The 16711-nt window shown below is 38.6% G+C and overlaps 1 pseudogene; it reads right to left on the reverse strand.

Annotated features, from left to right (window-relative positions):
* Positions 1–1500: 1500 nt before the first annotated feature.
* Positions 1501–2757, reverse strand: Psmc4-ps3 (proteasome 26S subunit, ATPase 4, pseudogene 3; annotated as a pseudogene).
* Between the last annotated feature and the right edge of the window lie 13954 nt (positions 2758–16711).

Raw genomic sequence — 16711 nt, forward strand, 5'->3', positions numbered from 1 at the left:
CTCCCCCATCTCAGTTCTCTGGCACTTCCTAAAGACTTCAACCCCCACAGTTGCAGATTTCCACTTAGTCTCATGGCCCTCTGGGTCTCTTCCATCTCTCCACATACCTGATTCCCCTCCCACTCCCCTCTCCCATCCACTTTCCTCCCTCCCTCTGCATCTGTCTTAGTTAGGGTTTTACTGCTGTGAACAGATGCCATGACCAAGGCAAGTCTTATAAATGACAACATTTAATTGGGGCTGGCTTACAGGTTCAGAGGTTCAGTCCATTGTCATCATGGCAGCATCCAGGCAGGCATGGTGCAGGAGGAGCTGAGAGTTCTACATCTTTATCTGAAGGCTGCTAGCAGGATACTGACTCCCAGGCAGCTAGGACAGGGAATGAAAGTCCACACCCACAAGGCCACACCCACTTCAACAAAGCCACACCTCCCCAAAATGCCACTCCCTGGGCCAAGGACATACAAACCACCACAGCATCCTATGATTATTTTGTTCCTTCTTGTAAGTAGGATTCAAGAATACTTGTTTGTGCCTTCCTTCTTGTTTAACTTTTTTGGGTCTATGAAATCTATCATTGGTATTCTGTAGCCTAACTGTTGTATCCCTTTCCCATCAGGGCTGTCTTGTTTGGTCTCAGTAAGAGAGGATGTATCTACCCTGGAAGAAACAATGTGCCAAGGTTAGGAAATACCCAGCAGGGCCCCTACCCTCTGAGAGGAGAAGGAGAAAGGTGATGGGGGAGGGTCTCTGTGAGAGGGGTACTAGAAAAATGGCAGCATTTAATGTGTGTATAAAACAATTGGGAGAGAACAAAAGAACAACAACAAAAAACCAAAACCAAAACCAAAACCAAAACCAAAACCAAAACCAAATCTTCAAGTACTGTATTAAGTAGGGAGAAAGTGAGCAGCCTTGTCCCTGATTTTAGTGGACCTGCTTTAAGTTTCTCTCCATCTAATTTGATGTTGGTTAATTGGCTTGCTGAATATGGCCTTTATTGTGTTTAGGTATGAGTCTTGTATCCATGAACTCTCCAATACTTTTTTCACAAGGAGAGGTTGAATTCTGTCAAAGCCTTTTTCAGCATGAGATGATCATGTGTTTTTTTTTTCTTTCACATGGTTTATAAGGTAGATTTAGTTGATGGATTTTTGTACATTGAAACATCCCTGTAAACTCTGCTCTGTTACAAAGCCTACTTGTTCATGGTGGATGATGTCTTTGATGTGTTCATGGGTTGAGTTTGTGAATAAATTTTTTTCATTACAGTAATAGAAAGCAAATCAGGACAATCCTTTATCAGAAGCAGAGAGTATCATGGCACAATGACCAACAACAGATGGAGACAGCCTACACAGCATCCTCCACAATACAGGCTTTTTACTAGCAAAAATCAACTGGAAAGTGGATTCCTTGGGACAGTTTCCCATCTTCCCAGGTGGGGGAAACTCATTAAGTTCCCTGAAGGCAACTATGCGTCAGTAGAGATATAGCCCCTCAAGGGGTACCTTCTTGTTTGTTTGTTTGTTTGTTTTTGTAAAGAACATCCTCTTTAGATTCTTTGAAGTCTTCATTTTTTAATTTCATTCTGCATTCCCACAAGGCTATCAAGCCAGCTTCTGTACAGATTGCCTTGATGTCAACCCCAGAGAGGTCATCCTTTGCCATGATCAAGTCATCCAAGGTTGTATGATCAGCCATTGTTGTCCTGCTTGTGTGAATTTGGAAGATACGCTTCTTCGTCTTTTCATCAGGTAGGAGGAACTCCATCTTTCTGCCTGGTCTGATAACTGCTGGATCCAAAGCTTCTATTCAGTTTGTGGCCATAACATTTACATCTCCCCTCACATCAAATCCATCCAACATTGTTCGCTGTAATTCCCTCTCACCTCCAGAGTTTGAATCATATCCTTTAGTCCCAATGGCATCAATTTTATCAATAAACACAATGGACGGTGTGTGCTCCTCAGAGACCCAGAAGAGCTCCAAACAAGTTTGGGCCTGTCGTCCAGGTACTTCTGAACAAGCTCTGAGCCAACCACTTGCAAGAAAGTGGCTGAAGTTTGGTTTGCTACTGCTTTGGCCAATTGAGTTTTACCTGTTCTTGGCAGATAGGGGGCTTTATCCCCATCTCTTCATAATACTCAGGATGGCTAAGAGGAAGCTCCATAGACTGCTTAATTTCCTGGATCTGGTTGTCCAGTTTCCTGTGTAGGTTCCTGGGGGGCCTTTTCCACCTTCATCACTGTGACCAGGGGATCCGTGCCATCCATTAGCACCCCTATCACAGCATGTACCTTGTGGTTGAGCAGGATTTAACAGCCTAGGTCTAGCAGATACCTGTCTACAAATGATGCTGACATAGTGCTCTGAGTTCACAGATGTGGACACAATAGTGTAATTATCATCAATGATCTCTTCCATGGTTCCTAAAGACATGGGGGTCCCCCTAAGATCATACATTTTTGATCTTTCCTCCTCTAGCTTTTCTTCTAATGGCTTTGTCTGTTCTTGATTTCTAATGAATTCTTCCTCCATGAGAAGATAGTTTTTTATTCTCTCTAACTTCTGTAATTTCAGGTGGCACTGGGTGTATGAGGTGTTACCACTGACAGTTTGATGGCAGCATCTGGTCCCTTCGCTTTCTTCATCTTTTTACCCAACTCTAGTTGGGAGAGGAGGTTCATATTTCTTTTTCTTGTCATCCTTTTTGCCACCCCCAGGACCATGGCCACCACTCTGACTTTGGCCCATCTATCTTCCTTTAGTCGTCCAAGTCACCACTGCCAGAAGTGCACCCACCAAAGCTTGTTAGTACTTTAGTGTTTTTGCATCAATGTTCATAAGGAAAATTAGTCTTCAATTCTTTCTTGATTGAGTTTTTGGATGGTTTACATATCAGGGTTACTGTAGCCTCACAAAATGGATTTGGAAGTGTTACTTCTGTTTAACTTTTTGTGGTATAATTTGAGGAAATTGGTATTAGTTTTTATTTGAAGGCCTTGTAGAATTCTGCCATAAAACTAGTTGGTTCTTGGCTTTTTGGTTGAGAGACTTTTAATGACTGCTTCTATTTCATTAGGGGTAATAAGCTTATTTACATGATCTGGATTTAGCTTTGGTAAGTCATATGTATTTAGAAAATCATATATTTTATTTAGAGTTTCCAATTTTATGAAGTATATATTTTGAAGTAAGATGTGTTTTTTTTTGAATTTCAGTGTCTGTTATGTTTTTCTTTTCATTTCTTATTTTGTTAATTTGGATACTGTCTTTCTGCCTTGTAGTTAGTTTGGCTAAGTATTTGTCTATCTTGTTGGTTTTTGCAAACAACTCTTTCTTTGTTTCTATTTTATTTTTTCAGCCCTCAGTTTGATTATTCCCTGCCATCTATTCTTGGGTGTGCTTGCTTCTTTTTGTTATAGAGCTTTCAGGTGTCCTTTTAAGCTGCTAGTATGAGATCTCACAAATATCTTTATAGCCTGTTAGTGCTATGAACTTTAGGACTGCTTTCGTGGTGTTCCATAAATTTGGGTATATTGGGGATTTATTTTCATTGTATTATAGAAAGTCTATTATTTCTTTCTTCATTTCTGCCTTGACCCAGAGGTTATTGAGTAGAGAGTTATTCAGTTCGATGAGTTTGTAAGCTGTTTGTTGTTTCTAATCTATGGTGGTCTGATGAGGTACAGGTGGTTCTCTCAATTTTCTGGTATCTATTGAGCCTTGCTCTGTGACTGAGTAAATGATGGGTTTTGGAGAATGTTATGTGAGGTGCTGAGAATATATATATATATATACATACATATATATATATACATATATATATGTGTGTGTGTGTGTGTGTGTGCGCGCGCGCGCGCACGCACGCGTTTGGGTGAATGTTCTGTAGATATCTGTCTGTTGGGTTTGTTTGATTCATAACATCTGTCATTTCCATTATTTCTTTGTTTAGTTTCTGTCTGGATGACTTGTCTGTTGCTGAGAGTGGATTTTTGAATTTTCCCACTATTAATGTGTATAGTTCGATGTATGATTTAAGGTTTAGTCATGTTTCTTTTACAAATGTGGGTGCCCTTGCATTTGGGGCATAGATATTCAGAATTGTGATGTCATCTTGGTGAATTTTTCCTTTGGTGAGTATAAAGTGCCCTTTCCCACACCTTAATTTTTGGTGAAACTCTCTTTTTTACTAGATGTTAGTACTACATCTTGCTCTTTGGGTCTTCTCACTGGAAAAATCTTTTTTTCCAGCCTTTTACTCTGAGGTAATGTCTGCTGTATGAAGCAGAATGGTGAATCCTGTTTCCCTATCCATTCTGGTAGTTTGTCTTTTTATTAGAGAATTGAAATTATTGATGTTGGGACACATTAAAGACCAATTATTGTTAATTATTGTTACTTTGATATTGGTGGTAGTAGTAGTGGTTCTCATTGTAGTGTTATTATTATTATTATTATTATTATTATTATTATTTTTGTGTGTGTTTCCCTTCTTTTGGTTTTTATCATTTGAAACTATTTATCTCGTGTGTTTCCTTTGATATAGTTAAGAAGTATCTTCTTCCTCTATTTCTGTTATTCTTAGGTTTTGTCTTTTCATGGTGTTTCAGACTTTCAGGATTCTTAATGTTAGAAACTTTTTAGATTTAACATTTTCTTTGACTGATGTATCCATGTCTTATATTATACCTTCTATGCCTGAGATTTACTCTTCCATCTCTCGCATTCTTTTGATGACTTGGGTCTGTAATTTCTATTCTCTTGCCAAGGTTTTCATCTCCAGAATTCCCTCAGTTTGTGCTTTCTTTATTGCTTCTATTTCTATTTTCATGTCTTGAGAAGTTTTATTCATTTTCTTCACCTGTTTGTATTTTCCTACACTTCATGAGGGGATGTAGTCATTTCCCCTTTAAAGACCTATATCATAATAATATTGAATTTAAGGTCATTTTTCTCATGCTTTAGCTGTGTTAGGATTTTTGAGGGTTGCTGTAGTGTGGTAGCTGTGCTCTGGTCATGGTACCATAGTGCTCTGTTTCTTGTTGATTGTGTACTTATGCTGGCCTTTATCCATCTGGTTGTCACTGGTTCCAGCAGTTCTGGGAATTCAGGCAGTTCAGAAAATGGATTGTAGAGGACTGTATGTAATTTACCATGTTCAGTGCCCTTAAAGGGGACTCAGGAGACAGGGGCTTGGTGAAAGGCAGGGGTCTTACCCGGTTTTCCCTGTTTCCAATAGGCCTAAGTGAATGCAGGCAGAATTGTTTGCTGAAAAATTGAGCACAGGAGAGAGGGTGCAGTCTCCCACTGGTGTATGTACTTTTAGGGGACTTGACAGGCAGAGAATTGGGTGGAGTAATGGGGTATTATCTGGTTGTCCTTGGTGCTGACAGACTTCTGACAGTCCACTTTGATTCAATTGAAAATTTTGAATGATTCTTCCTTTGAAATATGATTTTTGATAGGGGCTGGAGAGCTGCATTAGTGGCTAACAGTACTCACTATCCTTTCAGAGGATCTGGGTTCTTATATAAGCATCCCACATTAGGTGACTTGTCATTAACTATAATCCCAGCTCCAGGATATGATGCCCTCTTCTGGCCTCTAGGAATGTTGTATAAATATTGTGCACATTAGACTAGGGGGTACAGATGTATGCTTATTAGAGATACAACTTTTACTTGCTCAGTTTAAATTGCACAACCATACAATTTTTGTGTAGCTCATTCGACTTTTTATGATTTATTAGAATGAAGTTAGTTAGGTAGCCATGCCTGGAATTGTGATGAGTTTTCTTTCAATAAATAAAATGTTCATTTACAAAGCATGACAGTGTCATTTTACACTGAATATGATACTGACACGACCGAGGCAGCATTTGTCTTATTCCTTCTATGAACTGTTTCCTTTATTTTAGGGTTTTGGCTCTTCTCCATAGTTCATACAAATGGGATGTATCTTGATAGAAGTCAGCTCCATGGTTATGGATTCTATACGCGAGATTCCTACTCCATCACATCTTAGCAGAACATGAACCAGAGAGCAGACAAAAAGTGAGTCCTGGCTATAAAACTTCAATGCCTATCCCCAGTGACCTACTTTCTTCTTTGAGGGTCCACTCCCTAAAAGTTTCAGTCTTCCAAAACAGTACCACCAAGTGTTCAAATATATGAATGAGCCTATAGTAGATAGTTCATATTCAAACCACATACCTTAAACTAGGCCAGTTTCTCCTGTGAACATATTTGTATTTTAGCAATGGTTCTGGGAAAGGGAACACAACCCACAAGAATCAGTAGCAAGTAAAGGTATATGACATGTTGAAAGAGGGAAATGGATAAGAACTCTAGTCTTAGAGTTAGGCAGAAGTAAAACAGAGATTCTTCCTCTCTTTCTCCCTCTCCCGTTGTTGACATTGATTGACTTTTCAACATTTGTTCATGCTTAATAGTTATGACTTCAGGAGTTTAGAGGGACAACTGTGAAACCATCAACAGCAAGGTTATTAGCATATGCATCATTGTTTTTATTATAATTTTTTTCAGTGTGGTAATAACACTTGCTAAGATTAACACTCTAGCAAATTAGTATATAAGGTGATCCTAGATATGGACACTGTCTCCAGAATGTTCCTTTCTTACCTGAAACTTTATATCCATCTAAACATGGTGAGCTCTATTTCTCCATTCTCCTTTGCTGAGCAGCCATGTTCTACTTCCTACATCCATGTATTTGACTTTTAGATTCTGTACAAGTAAGATCATGAAGTATTTGCCTTTTTGTGTGAGGCTTATTTCACTTAGCATAATATCCTTTCACTTCACCCATATTATTGCAAATCACTAGATTTTCCTCCTTTTAAAAATCTGAGAGATGATCACTATCATAATCAAGTAGACTTTATCCCAGGGATGCAGGGATGGTTCAATATACAGAAAGCCATCGACATAATCTACTATATAAAGAAACTCAAAGAAAAAAACCACAAGATCATCTCATTAGATGCTGAGAAAGCATTTGACAAACCTCAACACCCCTTCATGTTAAAAGTTTTGGAAAGATCAGGAATTCAAGGCTCATACCTAAACATAGTAAGAGCCATACACAGCAAACCAGTAGCCAACATCAAACTAAATGGAGAGAAACTTGAAGCCATCCCACTAAAATCAGAGACTAGACAAGTCTGTCCACTCTCTCCATACCTATTCAATATAATACTCAAGTCCTAGCCAAAGCAATCAGATAACACAAAGAGGTGAAAGGGATTCTAATTGGAAAAGAAAAAGTCAAAATATCACTATTTGCAAATGAAATAGTATACTTAAGTGACCCCCAAAATTCCACCAGAGAACTCCTGCATCTGATAAACAACTTTAGCAAAGTGGCTGATTATAAAATTAACTCAAACAAATCAGCAGCCTACCTCTACTCAAAGGATAAGCAGGCTGAGAAAGAAATTAGGGAAATGATACCCTTCACAATAGTCCCAAATAATATAAAATATCTTGGTGTCACTCTAACCAAGCAAGTGAAAGATCTGTATGTCAAGAACTTAAAGTCTCTGAAGAAAGAAATTGAAGATCTCAGAAGATGGAAAGATCTCCCATGCTCATGGATTGGCAGGATTAATATTGTAAAAATGGCCATCTTGCCAAAAGCAATCTACGGATTCAGTGCAATCACCATCAAAATTCAATTCTTCATAGAGTTAGAAAGAGTAATTTGTAAATTCATTTAGAGTAACAAAAGACCCAGGATAGTGAGGACTATCCTCAACAATAAAAGAACTTCTGGTGGAATCACCATCCCTGACCTCAGGCAGTATTACAGAGCAATAGTGATAAAAACTGTATGGGATTGGCACAAAGACCGGCAGGTAGCTCAATGGAATAGAATTGAAGACCCAGAAATGAACCCACACACCTATGGTCACTTAATTTTTGACAAAGGAGCTAAAACAATCCAGTGGAAAGAAGACAGCATTTTCAACAAATGGTGCTGGTTCAACTGGAGGTCAGCATGTATAAGATTATAGATTGATCCATTCTTATCCCCTGTACAAAGTTTAAGTCCAAGTGGATCAAAAACCTCCACATCTTACCAGATATACTGAAACTAATAGAAGAAAAAGTTGGGAAGAATCTGGAACACATGGGCATTGGGGAAAGTTTCCTGAGCAAAACACCAATGGCTTATGCTCTAAGATCAAGAATAGACAAATGGGATCTCATAAAACTGCAAAGCTTCTATAAGGCAAAGGACACTGTCATTAGGACAAAATGGCAATCAACAGATTGGGAACAGATCTTTACCTTTCCTACATCTGACTGAGGACTAATATCCAATATACACAAAGAACTCAAGAAGTTAGACTTCAGAGAGTCAAATAACCCTATTAAAAATGGGGTACAGAGGTAAGCAAAGAATTCTCAACTGAGGAATATCGAATGGCTGAGAAGCACCTAAAGAAATGTTCAACATCCTTGGTCATCATGGAAATGCAAATCAAAACAGCCTTGAAATTCTACCTCACATCAGTCAAAATGGCTAAGAGCAAAAACTCAGGTTACAACATATGCTGGCAAGGATATAGAGAAAGAGGAACACTCCTCCATTGTTGGTGTGATTGCAAGCTGGTACTTGCACTGTGGAAATCCGTCTGGTGGTTCCTCAGAAAATTGGACTACCTGAGGACCCACTCCTAGTCATATATCCAAATGATGCTCCAACATATAACAAAGACACATGCTCCACTATGTTCATAGCAGCCTTATTTATAATATAATTATAATAGCCAGAAGCTGGAAAGAACCCAGATGTCCTTGAATAGAGGAATGCATACAGAAAATATGGTGCATTTACACAATGCAGTATTACTTAGCTATTAAAAACAATGACTTCATTAAATTCATAGGAAATTGGATGGAACTAGAAAAGATGATTCTGAGTGAGGTAACCCAATCACACTCAAAAATACCATGCATGGTATGACCTCACTGATAAGTGGATATTAACCCAAAAGCCAGATTGTGCAAGATACAATCCACAGACCACATGAAGCTCAAGAAGCACCACCAAAGTGCAGATGCTTCAGTCCTTCTTAGAAGGGGGAGTAAAAATAGTCACAGGAGGAAATATAGAGAAAAAGTTTGGAAAAATATAGAGAAGAAAAGGCCATCCAGACTGCCCCACCTGTGGATCCAGCTCATATACAGCCACCAAACCCAGAAAATATCGCTGATGCCAAGAAGTGCAAGTTGACAGGAGACTGATACAGCTGTCTCCTGAGAGCCTCTGCCAGAGCATGACAAATACTGAGGTGGATGTGAGGTAGATGCTTGCAGTCAACCATTGAACTGAGAATGGTGTCCTGATTGGAGGATTTAGAGAAAGGATTGAAGGGGCTGAAGGGGTTTGAAACCCCATAAGAACAATACCAACCAAGAGCTCACTGAACCACCAAGAGTACTCATAGCTCCAGCTGCATATGTGGCAGAGCAATATGCCTTATTGGGCATCAATGAGAGGAGAAGCCCTTGGTCATGCCAATGCTCGATGCTCCAGTGTAGGGGAATGCCAGGGCAGGGAGGTGGGAAAGGGTGGGTGGGTAGGTGGAGGAACACCGTCATAGAAGCAGGGGGGATGCAAAAGGGGTTTATGGATGGGAAACTTAGAAATGGGATAACATTTGAAATGTAAATAAAAAAAAGTTAAAAATCTGAGAGGGAGGGAGGGAAGGGGGGGGGGGGAGAGAGAGAGAGAGAGAGAGAGAGAGAGAGAGAGAGAGAGAGAGACTTTTTGATCTACTCATACATTCATTATGGAGATTGTTTAAGAAAATTCTTAATATTACTATTTTGAATAATATGATGGTGGACATGGGGGTCAAGTATCTCTTTGAAATACTTTTATTTTTTCCTGTTTTTTTGTATGTGTGTGTGCATGTGTGTACATGTACATATGTGTACCATGGATTGTATGTGAGGTCAGGAGACAAGTGATCTCTTTTCCTGGTATATGGGTCCCAGGAATTGAACTCAGTTCAATTAGGTGTGGTAGAAGGTACCCTTGTCTGCTAAACTAGCCAGCCAGCTTTCTGATAGTGTTTTTGATTGCTTTTATATATACCCAGAAGTGATGCCACTGCTAATTTAGATTTCTGAGAAGCTGCCATACTAATTTCCATAATGGCTCTGTATCAAGGCTCCTGTCACTCCATGTCCTTCCTGGAAAGGGAGCTCTGGTTTTCTGTTTACCCATGAGCAAATGTTAACAGTCTCTGTGATTGCTATTAAAATTAATTAGAAGGAAAACATGTAAATCACTTAGCATTCTGACATACACAAAGGAAATGCTTGATATGTGGAAGAATTCTAATAGCATACTAAGATACTATTTTGATTTAATGGAAACTATTTCTTCGAATGGAAATAATATTGTGAGAGGGAAGAAGTTAGGTGGTAAGAATGAAAAATCAGTAGAAATAGAATCAGCTAATTACAGAGCTGATATATTTGTTAGCCTCACAGAGCAGGTAGGCAGGGCAACACCAAGAAGAGAAAGCCACAAGGTAGAAACAACTGCAAGAATGGGGTGAGGGAAAAACAGTGAAGAGATATGCTGAGGGAAATGCTTTCTTCAAGGTTATGCTACCTGGTGTTCCTGTTAACTGCCCTTTCTCTGGAAGCTCCTCCTCATGATAATCATGTTATAATTTGAAAGATGATCCCCAAATGAGAAAATTGTATTAAAAAGTGAGCTAAGCCTGGTTTAATTATCTCTGACTTGTGGCAAAGGCCTTGAATGTGTAAAGCAAAACCCTAATGGACTGTGGTGGGAAATCTTTTGAGTTATAAACAGTAGAACTGTACTGAGATTGTTGTTTGAGTTCCCTAGGTGATGTTGTCTTCTTTCTTGACTTGCTGACTCCACTCAAGATGGTGAATAACACATACTTCTGTATCTTTCTACTTTACTTACTGGTGGTGTTACGATTAATTAAAGAAACATGGGCTGAAAAACAAACAAACAAGCAAAAAAGAAAGCTTATTCTCCTAATGACTGGGAAGGCTAGAGGGTTTAGGGAAATCTCAGAGGGCTATTCCTTAGTGTTTTCACATTCCCCCCTTCCCCCTGCAATGCTTAAGAAAGATAGGCAAGCAAAAAACTGAGGGCCAACAATCGTTATTCTGTTTCAGATCTTTGGATATGTGCACACAAATGCACACATGTGCACATACTCTTCTATACTCACACATACATGATAACACAAAGTCTTTGGTAGGTACTATGCAGGGGAATATGAAACATGAGTTAGAATTTTGACTTACCTGGAGAAAGTTAGTAGAGAGGATAACTATTTGACTTATATGGCAATTTTAATACAGGGACAGATTTTAGTCCTCACCTCTTGTAAAGTGAGTGTCTCACTTCCAAAGTCTCAGTCAAAAACTTCATATTTGTGTTATCTATATGGTAGCAGAAGGTTTTGGCGTCTGCAGTCATTTCAGTCATTAAACTTTCTAAAACTTTTATTGCAGGGGACCAGCCCCAGCAATTCTTCTTTCTTGGTTCCTTTTGAGGTAATGGAGGGTGAAGACTTAGCAGGGGCAAGTCTTGAGAAATATTTAGGGTTGCTGTTTAATAATAAAATGTTTAACTATCTTAAGTCTTAGTTACTTTGCTACTGTAGCTGACCTGCCTGGGTTCCTTTGAAGTCAGAAACTGTAGTCTCTGGCATTTAGCACCTCATCACAGGGGTCATTCTAGAAGTTTGGAGCAAAAACTTCTATTGAACCAGGAGAAGAGAGTCACACAAGCAGAAGGAAAAGTTTTATACAAGCAATAAGGATAAATGCACATAAATTAATATACAAATTCATGATTACACATTCATACATCTCCATTCAACCAGTTGGGTCCTACTATATACTTATCTCATAATTACATATGTATGCACATACATCCATGCTTACTTATGCATATGGAACAAAAGACCAAGTGCCAATGCAGCCAGAACTCATTTTCTGGATGAAAAATGAGCTCCAATCTTTATTTCACAGAGAAAGTAAAAGCTTCTATCGTTTTATTGCTAAATAAATTAAACACAAGTATGTAACTAGAAAACTTTGTCCTCTTTAGTATGACCAAGCCTGCCTGCCTTGGTATTAAGAAAAGGCCTATTCTGTCCCATGATAAGGAGAGATGTCTGCCTACTCCTCTGCTCTCTCTGCAGCTTCTACCCCGCCCCCCTTTTTGCTCTGCATTCTGCATATTGGTCTCTTAATTTTTTACATTGCCTTGTAATTTCTAAGTTATTCTACTTTTCATTCTCCTTCTAATCTTATTCTCTCCTCCTGCTCTGATGTGTCAATAATAATGGGCTTCCTGTCAATGGCTTTACTGCCAATGCCTTTACTACCAATGTTATGCCACGTTCCCAAATGGTATGTAAAATGTAATCCTTTTTAGTCTTTTGTACCTTTTCTAGGAGAATAAATCACATGGTTTATCCACGTATCCTTTTTTTTTAAACAAAAGTTTACTAGAAGTTCAAAAAAATTCAAATCATAAATTGAATAAGTTTATAACTGAGAATGTTTACCTGCATATTCATTAAGAGTAATTATCTAGCTAAACATTCATTATCTGTCACAAGTTCAACAGGTTCATTGAAAGTTAAAAACCTTATTTTTTTGTGACTATGTTACTAGTGAAGTCTCATAAAGATAAACCCAGTTCATATTTTATTTTCTGTCCTTGCACCTATAGTAAATCCTTAGTTCCCTTTTTATGATGTTTGGTTAATTGTTTTGCAACCTTTGGGATTGTACTCTAAGTTGTAGATGCCTACTTACTCTCTCAGAAGCAATTAACTCATGACACTTAAACACTTGCGGAGTTCTCATAGCAGTCCTTCTGTAAAAACACTTAATAATTACTAATATAATTTTAGGAATTCTTATAAAATCACCCTTAATAATTAAGGAATCATCTATTTGTCTATATAGCATCATCACAAGACAGTACATCTTTGCTGTTCTGCAGAAATCTGCTCTAAAGCCTGAACAAATACCTAGTGATTATTATATATATTTAACAATAACAGGAAAAGCATATAATAGCAGGAATCTTTCCTCAGATAAAACTTTCTCAGTTTTGCCTAAAGAAACAAATCTGTCATTAACTGTAACTGTCCATGGCAGAACCATCTCAGGAAGACCACCTGCTAGTTTTTAGCTTTTCTTTGATTGCTCCTTGCATTTCATTCTGGTGAAGTGAGGTAGACTTGTCTTTTTGACCTTTGCTTAGCTGAAATCCCCATTTCCTGCATTTCATCATGGCTGTACTTTCTAAGAGATCAACACCTTGACCTTGTTTCCTGCTCATCTTCCTACTTTATCACAATATCCTAGAAACATGTTTTATATTCAGAACCCTGACTTCTTAGTTTTAATTTACCAATAGCATAGCAATGCTGTTGAAATATAACCACAGCTACAACATGAAGGCAAAGAAAAAATATCACTATTTCAGCTTTAACTCATACCAGAGGACCTGTTGCACTTGGAGCATTTGGTAAGAATCCTCCTGAAGTCCCACAGCTTCAGGGGACCTGGGAAGCCATCACACTCCAAAAACTCCCACCTGCTGAATACCACTCTCCTTTTGCCCACTCCTTTCTGCTGGGACAGACTGCTAGCTAGTCTGTTCCCCAGAAGACACCATACCTCGAGGCATCCCAGAAGATCTGCTATACTCACAGCATTTGATAGCACATCCTGAAGCATCCCAGGAGATCCACTGCACCCAGAACACCACAGCTTGAAGGCATTCCAAAAGTTCCTCTGTTCAGAGGGTAACTGGGCAACCAACACCACAATCTGAAGACCTCCTGGGAGCTCTGTGGCATGCAGGGCAACTGACCCAAAAGACTGAAAGCCTCCTTGGAATTTGGCTGCAAGCAGAGAAATAGAAACCACACTCCATAAGCCCCACTGGAGAACAGCTTTACACAGGACAATAATTTGACTGCTCCTCTTATGACCCAACAATCTAAAACTCCCAGGAGATCTATTGCAGCCAGGACAACAGATCAGCAGCTTCTCTGCCCCTCTGAAGACCCTCTAGTTGGAAGGCCCCACAGGAGATCTTCTACAGCCAGGGCCATAGGCCTACCAGGAGACCTGTAGCAACCCAGGGACAAAAGAGGTAGACCCCAGACAGAGTTGCCCAAACCAACAAAAACTAGGGATAACCAGATGGCAAAAGGCAAGCACAAGACCATAAGCAACAGAAGCCAAAATACGTGGATATCATCAGAATCCAGTTCTCCCACTACAGCAAGTCCTGAATACACAACACACTTTAAAATCAGGAAGCTGATCTAAAATCCTATCTCATGAAGATAATAGAGTCCTTTAAAGAGGAGATAAATAACTCACTGAAAGAAATGCAGGAAAGTACAGATAGACAGGTGAAGGAATTGCATAAAGCAGTCCAAGACCTAAAAGTGGAAGTAGAAACAATAAAGAAAACACAAAGGGAGGCAAACCTGGAAATGTAAAACCTAAGAACGAGGTCAGGAATTACAGGTGTAAGTATCACCAACAGAATACAAGAGGTAGAAGAGAGAGTCTCAGATGTAGCAGATAGAAGAGATTGACACAACTGTCAAGAAAATTCAAAACATAAAAATCTCCTAACCCAAGACATCTAGGAAATTCAGGACACAATGAAAAAACCAAATATAAGAATAGTTGCAATACATAAGAATGAAGATTCCCAGCTCAAAGGACCTGAAAACATTTCAACAAAATCATAGAAGAAAACTTCCCCAACTTAAAGAAAGAGATGGCCATAAAGGTACAAGAAGCCTATAGAACTCCAAAGAAATGGGACCAGAAAAGAAAATCCTCTTGTCGCATAATAATCAACATACTAAATGCACAGAACAAAGAAAGAATATTAAAAGCTGCAAGGGAAGAGGGCCAGGTAACATACAAAGGCAGACCTATCTGAATTACACCAGACTTCTTAACAGAATCTATGAAAGCCAGAAGAGCCAGGTCAGAGGTCAGGCAGACTCTAAGGAAGCACAAATGTCAGCCCAGGCACTATACCCAGTACAATTCTCAACCAACATAGCTGGAGAAACCAAAATATTCTAGGAAAAAACAAAATTCAAACAGTTTCTATCTACCAATCCAGCCCTACAGAGGATCCTAGAAGGAAAACTCCAACATAAGAAAGGTATCTACACCAAAGAAGAGACAAGATCTTAAGCATCTCACAACAAAGCCAAAAGGAAAGAATGCCAAGCATATAAAACCACCTATAAAAACCAAATATAATGGGAACCAACCATCATTTGTTTTTAATATCTCTCAATATTAATGGACTCAACTCACCAAATGGTCCCAAGGAAACAAGCTGAAATTGTCATCCTAATATCCAATAAAAATAGATTTTCAACCAAAAGTTAGCAAGCATGATGAAGAAGGACATTTCATATTCATCAAAGGGAAAAATCCACCAAGAGGAAGTCTTCATTATGAATATCTATGCCCAAAATACAAGGGCAACCACATTTATAAAAGAAACTTTACTAAAGCTCAAAACACACATTGAACTACACACTATAATAGTGGGAGACTTCAACACACCACTCTCACCAATGGACAGGTCTTTGAAATAGAAACTAAACAGAGATACAGTAAAAATAATAGAGGTTAAGAACCAAATGGAATTAACATATCTACAGAACATTTCATCCTAAAACAAAAGAATACACCTTCTTATCAGCACCTCATGGTATCTTTTCCAAAATTGACCAAATGATTGTTCACAAAATAACCCTCAAGTGATAAAAGAAGACTGAAATAATCTTGTGCATCCTAAGAGACCACCATGGCCTAAGGCTGGTGGTCTTTAATCACAGCAAAAACATCAGAAAGCCCACATACATGTGGAAACTGAGCAACTCTCTACTAAATGATAATTTCGTCACAGAAGAAATAAAGGAAAAAGTTAAAGACTTCCTGGAATTTAAAGAAAATGTTGACACACCATACCCAAATTATTGGACACAGTGAATGCAGTGCTCAGAGGAAAATTCATAGCACTAAGTGCCCTGGTAAAGAAACAGGAGAGATCTTACACTAGCAACTTAGCAACACACATGAGAGCTCTAGAACCAAAAGAAGCAAACTCAATCAAGAGGAGTAGAAAGCAGGAAATAGTCAAATTCAAGACTGAATTCAACTAAATAGAAACAAAGGGAACAATACAAAGAATCACAGCAAAGCCAAAAGGTGGTTATTTGAACCAATAAGATAGATAAACTCTTAGCCAAACCAACTAAACAGCTCAGAGGCAATATCCAAATTAACAAAACTAGAAATGAAAATGGAGACATAACAAGAGAAACTGAGGAAATTCAAAAAACCATCAGATCCTACTACAAAAGTCTATATTCAACAAAACTTGAAAATCTGGAGGAAATGGACAGTTTTCTAGACAGATACCAGGTACCAATGTTAAATCAGGATCAGATAAACCATCTAAACAGTCCCATAACTACTAAAGAAATAGAAGCAGTCAGTAAAAGTCTCCAAACAAACAAACAAAAAAATAGAAGACATATTACCAAACATATGGTCCAAACTATTCCACAAAATAGAAACAGGAAGCACTACCAAATTCC

Source organism: Rattus norvegicus, chromosome 4, assembly GCF_021556685.1.
Source record: "Rattus norvegicus strain SHRSP/BbbUtx chromosome 4, alternate assembly SHRSP_T2T, whole genome shotgun sequence".
In the NCBI taxonomy this organism is placed as follows: Eukaryota; Metazoa; Chordata; class Mammalia; order Rodentia; family Muridae; genus Rattus; species Rattus norvegicus.